Source organism: Lissotriton helveticus, chromosome 8, assembly GCF_964261635.1.
Source record: "Lissotriton helveticus chromosome 8, aLisHel1.1, whole genome shotgun sequence".
In the NCBI taxonomy this organism is placed as follows: Eukaryota; Metazoa; Chordata; class Amphibia; order Caudata; family Salamandridae; genus Lissotriton; species Lissotriton helveticus.
Genome location: NC_136069.1, coordinates 690788676 through 690806631, shown reverse-complemented (window position 1 = coordinate 690806631; position 17956 = coordinate 690788676).

The window sequence follows — 17956 nt, the reverse complement described above, 5'->3', positions numbered from 1 at the left end:
TGGGTTTTGGGGAGGTGTGCCTCCTGGGCCAATGGGTGACTTGTTCAGCCCAGGCTACAATTGAGCCTTATTTGGCTATAAACATTTGGTAGGCAGCCTATTATATGCCTGTCCATTTTAAGGACATTATCACCATTTTGGGAATGCGACACGGTGGCCGTAACACTAATTTATAATTCATAGTTGTAGGTTTAGTGACATGGAAGTTGAAAGAGTAATGGAAGCCCTCTTGCCTACTCGCAGCGGTAGGTCGCTTGGACACTGTTGCCCCAGAAGCGTGTGTTTTGGGGTGTTAATCATGTCGGGCGGCAGGCTGGCCACAGCGGTAATGGAGTGTTTGCCACTGTATGGTACAGCCTTGGAGCAGAAAGGACAACAGGGGACCCTCGAAAGGGCGGAGAGCGCCCCCTGGGTCAGTACGCAAGATGTGCGGCTCCCACAGTGCAGTGCAGTGGCTCACACTTGAGTTTGTTGTAGGTGGGAGTAGGAGCACCAGAGGCCTAGGCTGTTCAGTGTTTCAGCCTCAGGACACTCGAAGCTCAGGCCTCAGGCCGCAAACAGCGTGGATCACAGAGGAAGGGGACTAGCAGGTAATACAAAAAACCTCAACAGCAGAGGATGGCCAAGAGAGGGGTACAACCTTTTCTGGTTGAAGGCAGTCCTTCAGGGCCCAGGCCTATAACTAGGCCACGGAGGTTGATGGGGGAGGGCCCACATGGGTTAGTGAGGCTGGGGGGTTGGGGAGGGGAGGATGGAGATTGACGGAAACAGGGCACTGGGTGGAGGGGAGACAGCAAAACTCGAAAGACAAGGGGCAGAGGTTGTGGGCAGGAGCAGGATGGTGCTACTGGGGCAGGACAGGCTGAGGTTGTGGGGGTTGGGCTGTGGGGTGGGTGATGAGTAATGGGTGGGTGCTGAGCTGGTGGGATATGAGGGTTGTGCAGGGAGCAGATGAAGAGGCATAGCCATGGCCCTCCAGTGTTGTAGTCAAGAGGAGGGTACCTGCAGGGAGCACCCGTGAGGCTAAGGGTAGGCTGGTCAGAGGAAAGAAAGTGGGTGCAAGGGGGCGGAAACCTGCCCGATTTGCAGCCAGGTAAAAAGTTTGTAGGAACAGAACTAGGTGCACGAAGGGCACAAAGGAGGACACAGCATCAGGCCTGCTACTGGCACTGGGGGACTGGAGGCGAGGCAAAGAAGAGGATAACACGGAGGGAGGGCAGTGGGGCACTGGGAGGTCTGACTTGTAATAACACCGATCGTACAATAGGGGTACGGCTCGTACACCGATCGTACAATGGGGTACGGCTCGTACACCGATCGTACAATGGGGGTACGGCTCATACACCCATCATACAATGGGGGTACGGCTCGTATACCCATCGTACAATGGGCAGACCCTCCAGCATTTCGCGATTTCGCGATTCACGAAAAAATCGCGAAATCGACTGAATAGCGCGATGGCCGCGATATTTACATTCATCACCGCGATATTTGCCAAAGTGACTGCAAAACAAACAATGTCCGATAATAGGCTGTGCGCGCACACGTCACTACGTGCCGCCGTCCAATACCTGCTTCCTCCTGTCCAAGATCTGTCTGTTATTCTGCCATTACATCTGCCAAAGAACAACAAAAGCGCAGAAGCGCCAACAAAATTGCCAAAGTAAGCATATTTTCGTTTGTCGGTAAAATTTATTGAACAGGCAATCTGTTTATAATCCTTTCCCTCGCCGTCAGCATTGGAGCGCCGGAGCTGCAGCCGAGTTGGATTCGAAATTGGCTATTTTGACGGCGTTTGTTGTGTTTGCCACCACCCCCCCCCCCCCACACTCCCCCCTCGCCTCCTGTGGGTAAAGGACTGTGCCGTGCACGTAGTTCTTCACTGATAATCCCACCACAGTGTTACACATTTTAAAGTGAGCCAGGAAAAATATGTCGGAGCTGAAAGTTGGGGAAGAATGTTGCAATGTAAGATGCACTTCGTAACATAAAAGAAATTAGTATGATTAGTGTTTTAGACAAGGCTTTAATTTCAAAATGCTAAACACCTTAGGTCTTCGGATCCCCCTCTTTCCCCCTTTATCGTTTCTTCCAGCAGTAATTAACAGAATGGATATATCAAGTCAAAAGGCAGGAGTTTGGAAAATACACGGAGACAGGAGATAGCAAGTCTGAGAACCATAGATTACTTTTTTGCAGGGCCTTTTACCACTGTTACTTCAGCTATATACCTCTTTCTGCTCGGAGGTCACCAAAATGCGTTTTTGAAGGAAGCGTTATTAGACATATAAGTGTAGCTTTTATATGTAACATAACGTGTTCCATTTAATAAAATTGGCATTCAATCAACTGACGTAATGTTATGTAAATATTAAATGTTTAAAATGTTTTTACTAGCAAAACACATCTTTTAAAAACGTCCTCCCAAAGACACTGACTTACTGTGCACAAGACCCACCTTTCTTCAAGTGACACAGGCTCATACAAAACTAACAATCCAGCCACCTATTAGCCAGCATTGTGTCAGGGGATGTTTGTACTTATAGCTACCAGCTTTTAACACTGCTTGTGTCTGAGTCAGCATCTGTTTAACTGGTAATCACGGACCTCTGTGTGCGTGCCACTCACTCATGCCCTTGATATGTGGGACCTAGAGGCAAGCCATCAAGGAGGAAAGCAGCAAGCCCCCGGTGTGTATTTCTTTGCTGCAGTTTCAAGATATTCATAGAGTTTCTACTTGCTCAAATTGGAGGTAATTACAGATATTTATCTGTTTTCATAGACTTCATTGCTTGATTTTGTTCAGGAGAAATTGTCAGTCATTGAATTTTACTCATATGTCACTCATATGTACAGTGAATTTATGAAAATGTCACACATAAGCAATCTGAAACCTTGGCAGCTATGTACCCTGCAGCAGCGCTTCACAACTGCTCTGGATGTTTTAAGGCCCTTTTTAGACCATTGGGTTTCAGAAAAGAGGATAGTTTTTTAAATGAATATCCTTATCTTTGTCCACTCACAAATTCGCTGCATTACTTTCTGGTAAATCTAGTGCTCCAGCAGCTACGCAGGACTTCCTCTATGGGTTATATTTGTATTATCAATATATTTTCAATGTTAAAAAGGGTGATAGAAATTACTGTTTTTTAAAACGGACGGGTCCAGGAGGTAGCGGTGCCCTGGCAGGGGTGCCTACATGGGTGCTATAACACCCAAGGGAGAAATACAGCCCCCCTCAAGAGGTACAGATTGAAGCTGTGCTTCCGTAGAGTCCCAGACACTTTAAACATGTCAGTTTCACAGTGGAATACCCTGCTGAATCAGTTTACATTGATTTAAGGCTGAAAAGGAATGATTACGAATGAGATACGGTGCCGCAATAATGCCGCTAAATTTCCAGTTTTGTGCCGCTAAATTTCCATTTTTGTGCCGCTAAATTTGACAATCTATGCCGCTATATCCTGGGGGGTCTGAATGGGGGTACGGCTCGTACACCCCATGATCGCAGGGGTATGGTGCGAACCCCTGTGATTATGTGGGGTACGGACCGTACGGTGTGTATGTGTTTGTGTGCTTTTCCGTACGACTCGCCCTTACCTGACGTGGACCGTACGAATCGCGTCCTCATACCCTGGTCCGGATCGTACTCGTCGGGTCGTACGGCATGTGTACGAGTCGTACGGTATGTGTACGAGTCGTACGGTTCACGGTTTCAGCCTTGAAATACGTACGGATCGCGACGATTCGGACGCATTCACGGAATACGGATCGTACTTCGCGACTCGGACGGACGGGTAAGTTTCGTACGGAGAGGACTCCGGATACAAATCGTACGGACGTTTTTTTTCCCGAATCGGAATCGATCCCTATAAGTGTTTGACAGCAGGCACAAAAGAGGATTTATGTATGTGCCGCAGGTTTTCTGGATGAGTTCAATAGCATTCCAATCTTGGCCACCAAAGAATGTGATTGGGATGTGCAGACATATTCTGATGCAGTCGGGGCTTCAGATTTATGTTTTTCTGGCAGGGCATGTGGTGCGCATAGGAGTGCCAGTGGACTGGAAACATGGAAGCAGGAACATTGCTTTTCTGGAATTCTTTCCCCTGGTTATGGTTGTGACAAATATGGGGTCAGGAACATCATCCAGAAAAATTGGAATCCTCTAGAAATACAGAAACCAATTTTTTCCTTAGAAAAATCTAACAACATAACTCATTACCTAGTGAAGGTGGCATGTCCCAGTGAAAAAAGAAAAGATTTAAGCGAAATGATTCCAGTTAGCAGCCACTATAGGTGCAAGAATTGTGCTGCATGTGAGTTCACCAACGGCACCCAAACAATTACACTAAACGGCAAAACACACAATCAGTTGAAATTCTCCAATTGTAACACCAAAAATCTAGTGTACTATATAGTATGTCCGTGTGACCTGGCATATATTTGACAAAGCACTCAGACTGTGAAAGCAAGAATTCTTCAGCACAGTTTGAGAATAAGATGTGCAGTATCAGGCACCCCCTTTGTGGAACACTGCAGGGAATTGTACCGTACTGAAAATGATACATGTTGGTCAGTGCTGTATGGGGTACAAAGACAACAAAGATCAAGCTCTGTTGATTCTATGCTTAAAAAGACTGAAGCAAAAATGATTTAGAAATGTGGGACAGCTAGAAGAGGCCTTAACAATCTGGACGAAATGTAGGCACTTATCTAATATGAAAATACCTGTTGAACACAATTGCTTTTGTTGTTCTTCTACAAAAACCATTTACATTTGACTAATGCCCCACCTTCTATAGAGCCCTCCAACACATAGACAAGTCACACTCCTTTAACAAGTCACACTCCTTTAATATACAAACTAGATCTTGATATTCATTTACTTGGCTCTAACATTGTTGTACATTTACGTGTAACACATACTGCCTGCATAATGTATTCTCTTGTACCAGAGTATACCGGTAGACTATACTTGATAGGCAGTTTGTTTACTTTCTTTACTCTATTGGTTCTTTGCTTTCCGGATTTCAATTCTGCATTCTGCTCTGCTGCGCACAGTCGACTGGTAGGGCCATGAGTCCCCAGAGTTCTGTGACTAGGAATCATTAAAGTAAGTTTCTTCAGCCCACACCCCGGGCAAGGACTCTTACCCTGCTTCCCCATGACCTCCTATGACCCACTCTATCTTTTATTTTTCCAGGCCCCTCACTGGGTCCCTGGGGACATATGCTAAATGGCCAACACGTTGTCTGATGTTGATCTGATCTATACGAAAGTGTGGTGCACTTACATGTTGGTCAATCCAACATTTAACAAAGTGTGGGCCATTTAGCCTACAGTCCTGGGGAAGGGGAATGGATTAACAGCTTCCGCCCCCCACAGGCTCATATCAAAAGGCTTCCATCCTTCTGCATTTCTATTCTCCCGGCATCACTACTTCTCCTACCTTCGAGGATAGTAATGCTGTTAATGTGGCATGTCATTCTTTGAGGCACCCAGCCACCGCTTATGCTCATGCGCAGCATGGTTGAGTTCTTTCCCCCAGAGCCCATTGAAGGCACAGCTTCCAGCACTTCATATATGGGTCTATGTCGCTTCCCAGCAATGGGCACCCCTCAAGTAGCCTCCCTATCCTAGCTCCAGGGGTCTTCCACCTTGCTATTTCCCCCACTCACTAACTCCGTTCCTCTGAGAGGCCCCGTTGTGGCTAGTGACCATGGCAGCAGGCGGGTTCCTCAACCTCCAGGAAGGATTGACACATGCTGATATGTTTCCCTCTTTCAATAGGGCACAGCTACTTTTATTTAGGTAATCCACCGGAGCCACCAGAGGGATTTGGCTTCCCAATCTCCCAGGATGCTCCAAACCCTGACTGTATCTCTGCCACGCATCTGACACTAGGATGCAGATCCCCCCAGAGGACCGCAGTACCCCACCCACAGTTGGGACACACAGTAAGTCCCATGCCGACCCCACAGCCCAGCCTTCCGTTGCATGACCTGCTTTCCACTAACCTTTGGCAGTGTTCTAAGACATGTATCCACACCACCTTGATGCATTATTTTTAAGCATGCATGCACCAAATTAGCACCTATTGCCCCTTGATAGATAACCATGACCCGTTAGCACGGGACAGCATGCACCACAAGCCCCAAAGTTGCGTACAAGTAGAGGACAATAGTAGAACTTTTTTTAATCTTAGTTTCACCATATTTGGCTCTGGTGGTCAAGTTTTATTTAAATATGCTTACCTGAGCTTCAGTTGCCGGTGCACCATTAACCATTTTGATGCACCAACCTGAATGTATATATGTATTTATATCATCCTTAAAGGTAGTTTGTCTTTCTTTACTGTCCTGCAGAGGCCTGCAGTTTCTAGGCCGAAACGCTCAACACTTTCAATGGAGGAGTCTCTATAATTTCCAATCAATTTTCAAAGACTTTTTTCTGCTACACACCAAGGTCAGTCAGTCAGTCATTGAGGCTTTATTTCGATAAAACATATCTTTAAAAGCATTACATAATACATCAACTTAAAAACCACAACATATAAAATGCTTCAACAGATCAGTTGAAAATAATATGTATATCATTAAAATACATTAAGAAGGTCTAGATGAAATGACCATAATTAAACAGTTTCATTAAGCCTTTTAGATCCGATCGACCATGCCCATCTTAAAAATTTTGATAAACCGCACACATACAAGGGCCGAGGGTCAGACGTCAAAATTCGCAGTGCCACAATATGATGTCTGGTGCCAAGGTCGCTACATAATGGTTTTAACCACCTAGTTCTCGGGGATTTATATGCCGGGCATTCGAATAAAAGGTGGGCAACAGACTCTACCCTAAATGTACAAAATATACAAAACGGTGAGGTTTGAAACGGAATTTTCCAGCATGCAGTCAATTCACCCACTGGAAGCATGTCTACCCTAAACTTAAAGTACAGAGCCCGATCTGTGGGTTTTAAAATCATATCAAGATAGGGTTCCCGCAGAGGCACGCCCTTAATCCTAAGAAACTCAGTAGTTGCTCTACTTTGTTTGGGGTCTGAACTTTTTATGCTGGATACCCAACTCCAATAAATGTTCTTAAGGACAGTTTTAGGGGGAGCAGATATGGATACCCAAGCATCCTCGGGCCCCAATTCGCCAAGTAAGAATTTAACGTCTTTAAGCCACCTAATTTTGGGCCATCCAGGCATCGACAATACTTTCAGCAACCCATCCGCATAGTTGGCTAGTTCAGGGACTCTCCATAGGCGGGCCCAAAGTAGGAGCGGATGGAGTTGAGCCTGGTCTTTGATTGAACGGCATCCCATATCGAGTAATAAAGGTAGCGTTGGGGTACTCTGAGGGAGGGCCATCAAATCCTTCAAGAATTTATTCTTGGATCTGGACAACTGGTCTATATTAACGGTTCCCCAGAGTTCTGCCCCATAAAGGGCAGCGCTAACTCCTCTTGCCTTATATCTATCTATCACAGGGGCAATAGGTTTAAACGAGGAGGAGCGCTGCTCCTTAAGTAAAATCTCCACTACCCTTTTGTGGCATAACAGCATCTTCTGGAGGTGAGGGTTCCACTGCATGGTGTCAGATAAGCGGATGCCTAAGTAATCAAATTCCGCCACCCTTTCCAAAGGCACACGATTCAGGACAGGTGGACGTCCCGGTTTTTTGGGGGTTCATCACCAGATATTTTGTTTTGTCAGTATTAATTATAAGCCCCTACAGGTGCAGAATGACTGGAAGCTATCCAGAAGACTCTGTAAGCCCATAGGGGACTTGGAGATGAGGAGGGTATCATCAGCGAATAGGAGAGTTGGTATTCGCTTGCCAGGGAAGGTGCGTCAGCAGGATTTTTCAAAAGATGCTCCACCACTCCGTTCACATAAAGTGAAAACAGAGTGGGGGCAAGGACGCATCCCTGGCGGACACCCCTATTCACTTGAATTCTGGCAGTCTTCTGGCCGTGGGTACCCCACCTCACCTGAGCAAAATTTCCAGTATGGAGCCTCACCAATAAAGACAAGATATATGCGGGCATCCCCATTTCAGATAAAACCCCCCACAGACGATCCCGGGGCACCAGGTCAAAGGCAGTCTTTAGGTCAATAAAGGTGAGATGAAGACTGCCTTTGCCTAGTACAACCACCTTCCAATATATGAGCAGTAATCTAAATGCCTGCTCGATGGTCCCTGTACCCGTCCTAAATCCTGATTGATAGTCCGAAAGGAGTTTATTATCATCAACCCACTGCAGGACTCTCCCAAGAACCACCTTTCCTGCTTATAGGTCCGTAGTTGGCAGGGTCATCCCGGCGCCCCTTCTTGAAGATCGGGACGACCTCTGCCCCCCTCCATGAGTCTGGAATTGATGTGCCATTTTGGATAGCGTTGAGCAAGGATCAAATAAGCCTCCCCCATTCTCTGTAATTGAGGGGGAGCAGATCCCCGGTATCCCATCAGGGCCTGCTGCTTTGTTCGGCACTAATGATTTTATCACATTTTCCACTTCCTTAACTGTAAAGGGATGAGCTTCGCTCACCCCAGTGGGGCCCATTTGAGATGGCATAATCGGCCCCTGTATGTCATCCAGGTGAGTGGTATAAAGAAGAGAGAAATGATCAAACCACGTTTGACCAATAATATTACATGTTATGAGGGTGCTGTCAGGCCTATTCCTAGCCCTTACTAGGTTCCAGAAACCACTAGAATCCCTCCCCGCACTGGCTTCCCTTAGGTCACACCTGAACTGGTCCTCCCAATCCTTCCTGGCTTCACTGATGGAGAGCTTATAATCCTTCCTGGCAACCCGGATCAGCTCAGGGCCCTTGAGTTTAACTGCTTTCAAGAGTGCAGATTTCATCTGCCGACATTTTTTAGAATACCAACCCAGATTGCCCTTAGATCTCTGGCGCTCCCTTACAGGGGACCCCTACTGTGTGTTAAAAAAAGGTTGCAGAGGGCACTAATAGTATCACAGAAAAGTATGGATACTTCAGGGGGGTCCAAGGTGGTACTGTCCCATCAGTTCCCCAATATTTTGGACCTTTCCCTCGTCCAGGACAACCTTACACCATTTAAGGTGCACCCCACAGTTAGATGGACAAACTTCTGAGGTTGATCGTAATACAGATGGTTCCTGCAGACCATTTGTAAGCGACCACAGAGGGTGCAAAATCAAGGATAGCGGATTATGGTCGCTGTCCGCAGTGGACAAAACTTCCATGTCACGCATAAAACTCCAGAGCTTAAGGTCAAGTAGGATGTAGTCTATCCTAGAGGAATGGTCTACCCTGTTGAACGTATGGGATCCGGAAGGGTCCGATGGTGCTCTACCGTTCACTGCCCTTAGACCAAATTCCAAAGTTAAGGTGTTAAGCTGGATGGCCTCTTTATGGGCGAGATTGTTAAAGATGGAATACCCCTCCTGGCGTCCTCATCAGGGATACCCAAGATATCCTCTGCCGCAAGGGGTTCAAAAGTACAATTGAAGTCCGCTGCGATCAGGACATACATGCTATCACTACACTGACTGAGTTCATCTTCAATCTCAGTAACGGTCGGAGATGGAAAGCCGCCTTTAGTGCCCCTTGCGTAAATATAAAAAATCTCCAGAGTGCGCCCTCTCTGGGGCCCCCTGACTGAGATTCTTAAAATGTCTGGAGAATTAGATTCTCTGCGCCTGATTTGACAACCCAGAGAAATGCTAACCCATATGAGAAGTCCTCCTGAGGGGCGACCTCTCCCTGTAAGGGATGGGATAGCTGGTAGAAAATACGTGGTGTAACCAACCTTATACCAAGGCTCCACACTCCAGGTCTCTTGAAAAATACATATCGCAAAAGACTCAATAAAGGAATTCCAATCCGGGAGTTCTAGTTTTCTGGAGATACCCGCTATATTCCAGCTGAGGATCCCCAAATCACTATTCGCTACAACTTGCTCAAATGGAGACTGTGTAGCTGACATACTGGACTTGATTTGAGTCCCCAGTGGCGTGCCCTCCAGCTCATCAGGCCTGCGGCTGTTCTCTGATTGAAGAAAGTCAGAAGCAGGCTTAATTGTGGGGCCAAGAGTATTTAGAGACGGAAAACGCTCAGAAGAGTATAGGGGCCAATATGGCGCACCATACTCGGCCGCCTCTCTACGCCCAAATGTGTCGGCTGCAGCTGATAACCTCATGTCAGGAGAATAAGCGCCGTGTCAACAGCCACGACCCATCCTGTAGACTCCTGGGCCAGTATTTGACACATAGGTCAAATTGGTGTGATGGTCGTAGGTGTGGAGTCCTCTTTCCCTCCCACCCCAGGGCTGATAGCTAGCATACAGTGGAAGTACTGGTTGAAGTTGGAAATAGCTAAGATCTTGTGTGCCAATTCCTGAACTTCCTTGGCCAGAATGTTGGTTGCAGATATACCTTGCAACCCTAGCGTCCCTAAAGTTAACCAAAATGCAATCTCCTGTTGTGTCCTTTATCCTGCTTCCAACCCAACTGACCCTTCTAACATGAAGAACCTGACCGTCAAATGAACTGGGAAGAGGTCTGTTCTCATTCAACCAAAACATGGTTTTGTTTTTAAGTTCATCATACAATTCTTGTTTGCCAGCCTTACGCTGAGGGACTCCAGTAAGCACAACTACATAGGGCTGGCATTTTTGCGGTAGGTTAATATGGGGAGGGTTTATGTCTCCCTTCTCAACCGGGAAGGGCGTATGTATTGGAGCAAGTGAGCTACAATTTTGGTTCCCTCTTTTACCCAAGGTAGTATTGATGCCCTTGCTCTGAGTGGAGAAACTTTGGCGGGGACTTTTATGCCCTTTGTCCATGTTCACATTGCAGATGGAACTAGTTTGATCGTTAATGTGAGTAGGACCATCGTGTACAACAATGTTTGCACCCACTTTAGACCCAAGAGCTTCCTCTGGTGCTGTTGGAACCCTCGACTCTGTAGATGTAAGATCCACCTGGGGATCTTTGTGCGCATCTGACACATCCTCCCTGTTTTCGAATGTAACTTGATTAGAGTCTTGAGTGAAGTACAGGGAGTATCAGGGATTTCATCATTTTCTCTATCTGGGCGATGGAGGGTATCTGGGGAAAGTAGTCTGAAGTGGAGATGGGCATTGGACTTACATTCTCCAACTCTCTTGGAGTGCATAAAGGCTGACCACAAGTCAAGGAACTTCCTCGTGTGCTAGCACTCAACTGCTTCTCGACCCCCCCTAGCCCCATGGGTTTCGCAGTTCCCTTTGAGCAATTTACCCTGGGCTTCTTTGAGGGTATAAAATGTCCACCCCTTTGGTAGGTTATGACTCTTTTCCTTTTAATGGGTGCTGCTCTCGCTCCTCTAACTGCCACTGCCTCTAGTTGCACAAGGGGTCCCTCAGAGGTTATAGAATTACTAATGGGGGCATGATTCTCTATAGATAAGGCAGGCACCAATGCTTGCAGAGTAACCGATTGCCTAGGAGATTCTAGTGCATTAAGCCTCTCCAGGCTGGCCCTTAAAGCGCCTGATCCTGGCAGGTCTATACCTGGTTCAGCTTCATCAAGGAGCTCAACAGTATGTAGAGGAGAGATTGCCAAAGCCAGGGGCCCCAAGGAAGAGCGCTTCTGATTAAGGGGCTCACGTGAGAGGCGACGAACCGAGAAAGCCCAGGTGATGAACTAGTCCATCGTGCCACAAACACTGCCTCCCCCCACCCGCGTGCCCCTTCCAGATCGAGTTGACATTGGCATGAACAAACACACTATCTTTTAGCAATCGCAAAACAAGAAGTCTGTGGAATAGTGCAGGTTACAATAGAAATGACCAAATACATATTAATGTCCAGATGTTAGGGGGATGGCCCACCCCAGCCTTGGCCAGCCCTGGACAGCCACAGACGGCCCGCCCTTTGCCCGGTCTTCGCCCGGCTCGTCCCGCGCTGCGGGATTTCAAGGCAGATTAAATACACCAGTGGGGCATGGCGGGAGGCTGTCTCTGTGTCCCAATGTCTTGTGGACACTGTAGTTCTCCCTCCGGTGGTGAATGCAGGATCCCCCAGCTGCGAGCGTTTCCCGCGGAGCGGGAAATGCAAGAGGTGGCGAAAGTATCCCTGGGCAGATTTTAAAAGAAAAGGTGAGCGTGGTTCTTCGCCGAGTCGTGGCCCCCACTGCTAATTCCAAGCAAAACAAAGTCCGCAGGTTTGTGCAAAAGTTACCCGCGCTGCGGGATTTTAAGGCAGATTAAATACACCTGTGGGGGCGTGGCGGGAGGCTGTCTCTGTGTCCCGATGTCTTGTGGACACTGTAGTTCTCCCTCCGGTGGTGAATGCAGGATCCCACAGCTGTGAGCGTTTCCCGCAGAGCGGGAAACGCGAGAGGTGGCGAAAGTATCCCTGGGCAGATTTTAATAGAAAAGGTGAGCGTGGTTCTCCGACGAGTCGTGGCCCCCACTGCTAATTCCAAGCAAAACAAAGTCCGCAGGTTTGTGCAAAAGTTACGCGCGCTGCGGGATTTCAAGGCAGATTATATACACCTGAGGGGGCGTAGCGGGAGGCTGTCTCTGTGTCCCGATGTCTTGTGGACACTGTAGTTCTCCTTCCGGTGGTGAATACAGGATCCCCCAGCTGCGAGCGTTTCCCGCGGAGCGGGAAACGCGAGAGGTGGCGAAAGTATCCGTGGGCAGATTTTAAAAGAAAAGGTGAGCGTGGTGCTTCGCCAAGTCGTGGCCCCCACTGCTAATTCCAAGCAAAATAAAGTCCGCAGGTTTGTTCAAAAGTTACCCGCGCTGCGGGATTTCAAGACAGATTAAATACACCTGTGGGGGCGTGGCGGGAGGCTGTCTCTGTGTCCCGATGTCTTGTGGACACTGTAGTTCTCCCTCTGGTGGTGAATGCAGGATCCCCCAGCTGCGAGCGTTTCCCACGGAGAGGGAAACGCGAGAGGTGGTGAAAGTATCCCTGGGCAGATTCTAAAAGAAAAGGTGAGCGTGGTTCTTCGCCGAGTCGTGGCCCCCACTGCTAATTCCAAGCAAAACAAAGTCCACAGGTTTGTGCAAAAAGTCAAAACTGCCCCTCACATGTGTACAATCCAAAGACTACCTCCATTTTGGGCCGTGTTAAATACACCTGTGGGGGCGTGGCGGGAGGCTGTCTCTGTGTCCCGATATCTTGTGGACACTGTAGTTCTCCCTCCGGTGGTGAATGCATGATCCCCCAGCTGCGAGCGTTTCTCTCAGAGCGGAAACGCGAGAGGTGGCGAAAGTATCCCTGGGCAGATTTTAAAAGAAAAGGTGAGCGTGGTTCTTCGCCGAGTTGTGGCCCCCACTGCAATTCCAAGCAAAACAAAGTCCGCAGGTTTGTGCAAAAGTTACCCGCGCTGCGGGATTTCAAGGCAGATTAGATACACCTGTGGGGGCATGGTGGGAGGCTGTCTCTGTGTCCCGAGGTCTTGTGGACACTGTAGTTCTCCCTCCGGTGGTGAATGCAGGATCCCCCAGCGGCGATCGTTTCCCGCAGAGCGGGAAACGCGAGATGTGGCGAAAGTATCCCTGGGCAGATTTTAAAAGAAAAGGTGAGCGTGGTTCTTCGCCGAGTCGTGGCCCCCCACTGCTAATTCCAAGCAAAACAAAGTCCGCAGGTTTGCGCAAAAGTTACCCGTGCTGCGAGATTTCAAGGCAGATTAGATACACCTGTGAGGGCGTGGCGGGAGGCTGTCTCTGTGTCCCGATGTCTTGTGGATACTGTAGTTCTCCCTCCGGTGGTGAATGCAGGATCCCCCAGCTGCGAGCGTTTCCGGCGGAGCGGGAAACGCGAGAGGTGGGGAAAGTATCCCTGGGCAGATTTTAAAAGAAAAGGTGAGCGTGGTTCTTCGCCGAGTCGTGGCCCCTACTGCTAATTCCAAGCAAAACAAAGTCCGCAGGTTTGTGCATAAAGTCAAAACTGCCCCTCACATGTGTACAATCCACAGACTACCTCCATTTTGGGCTGTGTTAAAGCAAAGCACACAGCCATGCCCGTTTAAAACAACTGGAAAGTAACTTCCTTGTTGGCACATTTATTGTATGTCATTTATTGTTGGGTATTTGATATATGTTTTATGCATGTGCAGTTCAACGCATTGATTTCCCCTTATAAATGCTTTCTTATTTGTTTTATTTTCGTATGTTTTATGAGCTTTACAGCATTGTATAACCCAGGTACCTACTCCAGGAATGATCGATTATAGGCTAAGCTAAAAAGTTTAAATGAATTTGCAGAAATTGTATATACAGCCCCAGTGAATAATTTTTGTAGAAATCCCAATACCAGAAATGGCCAACCAGTGGTACTGCAACACCATCCCATAGAAAATAATGGAAGTAGGGACTAAAAACAAAACCCACTGGAAATGTATTGTTAAATTAAAATACATTATTTAAAATAGTTAAAATAGTGCCATAGAAGTTCTGTAATACAGCACAAAACAATACACCTAGTCAAAGTTGCCATTCATAATTTCATCTGCCAGTATACAGTTAACCTGTTGATCAATTCAATTCAAAATCTTTTGTTCAATTCAAATCCACGAATATTTTTAGTCAAATCATTATATACATAAAATGAATAAACTTTCTCCGAAGTATGCACTGTTAATTTAAACTTATAATTCAAACTTCCTATGTCCAATTCAAATGAATCTGTAGTTTGTTTACATCTGTCTCTGGCGCTATATATTAGAACCCTTGAATTCAATTTTGCATGGGTTAAATAGTAGTGTTAAAAGCCAAATCAGAGACGCTTGCATTCTCAAGTTCATAGGAAAAATAGTTAAGAACAATATAAGGAATATGAACAGTTTACAATACTGAAAGCACGCCTTTCGATGTTGTGTCCTCTTCTATAGTTTGGGGAGTGCTTGTCCTTTTCTAAGCATCTAATTGTGTAAGTTAGAATTTGGATTGTATCTAGATAAAATAACAATTGCGTTTGCTGCAATGAACATCATTGTACCTAATAGCATTAGTTCATGTATATCAGTTATATTACATTATTTTACATAGAGAATATTACACTATGGAGGAGTCATTACTGGCTCTACTTAATTACATCTTACTATTTGTAAGGCGCAACTGTACATCATATTAATCATAAACTGGGTCTATTGATTATCAATTAATTTGGTATATGTGTCATCATTAAAAGGCATGACTTGCTAATTAGCAGGCAAATGAACTATGGTGTAAGCAAGCATCCAGCCATGTGTACCCTTGTGTAGCATATTGATTTTTGTCTATGAAATAATGGGCTTCATATATCAAGAAATACTAAAGTCTGACCTTTCCACTCAATGCCTAATATAACATTATTTAAGACACTCAACCGCATATATCTCACTTTGTGCTCTAACACGAATCTGGTGCACCTATGTCTATTGAATATTTTTGTTCATTCACGCTTCAAATGTTTAATAAATTGCAGTTTGATTTTTCCAGTGCTTGCACCAAATCTTGCAAATGATTTGTGGCCCTGATGGCCAAAGCCATTTTCCAATCAAAACAATGCAAATCATTGGAGTTTGGAACCGCAAAATGATTTTAGGTTTGCATTAAACCCATTTTCTGTTTCAGAAAAAACTTTTTTCGACTCTCAAAAAGAGTTTAACAACCAATATTGAATCACAATTAGGGAGGGACGTGAAAGGAGCTTCCCAACCTAATTGTGATTTGATATAGAATGGCATGTGCCATAATGGTCGTCCGACACCACTAATGATGTGATAACTGATTCACAAAAGAGAAAGTGTCCCTTTGAGATCCTTTCCCTTTGATAATGGTGCCTGGTGAATTGAGGGGATGAGGCAGTGGTCCAGGGAGCCACTGCCTGCTCCCCGCAAAGTTTTCCTTAACTATTTGTATTTTTGAACTCTATTTAAAATAGTTTACAATATAAATAAATATACAGCCAATAATAGCACTCTCTCTGAAAAAGTCCCATCAGTCAAAGTCAATCAAAAAGGCTTATTTTTTTTAAATTTCAGCCTAACGGTCAAGATTTCAAAATATGCTGTACCTTAATTTCTCAAAAACTATGGATTTACACCAAATGCTAAAGAACACGCTTTCTGATTAAAGATCTAGCTTTCTGCCAGAGTCAATGTTATTCCGTTCAGCTGGTTTGGCTGTAGTGGTGGTAAAAAATCCTGCAGCAAATGCACGGGGAAATTGGGGCAGATTTTCAAGCCCCTTACACCTCTTTTACGCCACTTTTGTGACGCAGCGGCGGCGCAAAGCCAGTGCCATGTTATGGGGTATTTACAACGTGACGCATCTAAAAGATGCGTCATGTTGTAAAGCCCTGCGCCACATGTAGGCGTTCCGGAGCAGGGGGGGGAGGGGAGTTCAGGCGCAGGAACGCCTCCTAAAAGCGGCTGAGTGAAATCTACTAGGTTTCACTCAGTTACTTTGAAGGCCATGCAGCGTCAAAAGGATTGACGCAGCATGTTAGGGATAGGGCACCCCCAAGCCTTGCTGGAGCTGTGTTACGCTTGCGACATAACTCCAGCAATGCATCGCCTTTCCGACGGGGGATGCGACACGCATCTGCCCATCCGTGTGCCACGGTGCTCCGCATTGTAAATGCGGTGCATCAGTGGTGACGCACGGGTGGGCAGATGCATCGCACCTCTTCTGTAGTAAATCTGCCCCAACGTGTTTTGGGACTCACTTTTTACTGGGCCCCCTGCATGATAGATCACCCTTGAAATCTCAAGGAAGGAGCTAAGGTGGGTGTAATTTTTTTTTACTGTTTCATGAAGATTTGTCAAAGGGTTTCTCAAAGTGGATATTTCCAGTTCCACACCCTCCTCCTTGTCATCACCTAAAGACAAAGGGGCATATTTACAAAAAAGTGGCGAAGCGTGTCGTCACTTTAGGTAATGCAGGGCTGCACCATATTTACTAGAATATGGTGCAGCCCTGCTTTTCCCCCTGCAATGGTGTGAACTTTAGATATTTAGCACCAATGCAGGCACCCTTGCAGCACAATGCAAGAGTGCCTGTGTTGAGGGGAAGATTGTTTATGAGCAGGAAGGTCCCCCTCCCTGCACATAAACAATCTGAAAATGCTGTTTTGTAACTTCGATGTGTGCTGCTTAATTCAGCACACAAAGAAGTCTGCAAAACTGTTTTCTTATTAAATTGATTGTTTATTTACAGGAAGGGGGACCCTCCTGCACACAAACAATCACAGGTAATTCGCTATTTTTATGTGTCCTGCACAAGCCAGCACACATGGAAACAACAAAAACGAGGAGATATTAGGCATTTCTCATCATTTTGCCTGTTTAGGACCAGGTTTCTCCTGGTCCTAACGTTGGTGCTTCCTCCTATTTACACTGCCCTTGTAAATAGGAGGCAGCGTCAAAATCAATAGGTGTTGCAATGAAACGCCCACTGCAACACCCATTGCCCTCCCCTTTCACTCTAAATACAACATGAAAGTGTGCCTTATTTACAAGACAGCCTTAAGCCACGTTATGTGGTTTAAGGTTGCCTTGTAAATAAGGCGAGGCTGCTATCACCATCACAACGTCACTGAAAGTGACATTGTGGTAGTGATAGGGGTTTGTAAATATGCCCCAAAATTTGTGGTTGAACAGTTGGAGTTGAACACTCACAACATCAGAGCCTCATTCATCCAGTCACAGAGATATGCTGAATCATACACAAACTCTATCTGCAAACATAGTGTATAAATGGGACTACAACCCCTAAATCATAATTAATTATTTCTGACTAATGTAGGTGGCAACCTTTAAAAATCAGCTTCCCATTCAGGTGAGGGGACTTCACCTGAAGAAGACTTTAAGATCTGCTGGAAGATCTGGCACTTGATTGCTGATATGGGGTACTGGCGGTGTCTCTGCATGATGAGTATGCACAGAGGAGGTGGCGGGCCAGACACCCCATCTTACT